Raw genomic sequence first — 570 nt, 5'->3', positions numbered from 1 at the left:
TATGCTTGACCAAATGTGTATCATTTTTCGTTTTCAGAAATAAATGTATTGGTCGGTTAAACAAATTTCCTTTTATAAAAAAAACATGGACGTAAAAATAAATAATGAACGACAGTGTTCTTACTGCAGACCTATGTTATGTTACTATACATAGTTTTAGTTAGTAAAAATCTTTGAGAGTGTGTGCTTTATTTAATTGAGACGCGTAAAATAAAATATCTTATTTCGAGCAAAACAAAAGTTATATGCGTTTTAGTAGTTAAATGACTACACATAAATTTTGTACATGGGTATTAGAGGTTGTTTTCTATAGTTTAAGAACCAACAACAATTTTGAGTTTGATTTTGTAATTTATAGATCTTTTTTTTTGTAAAACCTTAATAACAAATTATTTCTTTGGTACGGATAAGCTTGCAACTTTTTAAAAATCCCATTTGGTAATTTAATTTGCACATCATAAAGATGTACTTGAAAATATTTTATTAACACATAAATACGACCTAAGTATCCTTTATCTTTCATAGGAATAAATAAATAAATAAATAAATAACTATATTAAATAACAAATT

Source organism: Drosophila gunungcola, unplaced genomic scaffold (genome assembly GCF_025200985.1).
Source record: "Drosophila gunungcola strain Sukarami unplaced genomic scaffold, Dgunungcola_SK_2 000001F, whole genome shotgun sequence".
Lineage (NCBI taxonomy): Eukaryota > Metazoa > Arthropoda > Insecta > Diptera > Drosophilidae > Drosophila > Drosophila gunungcola.
Note: the sequence above shows the minus strand (reverse complement) of the source record.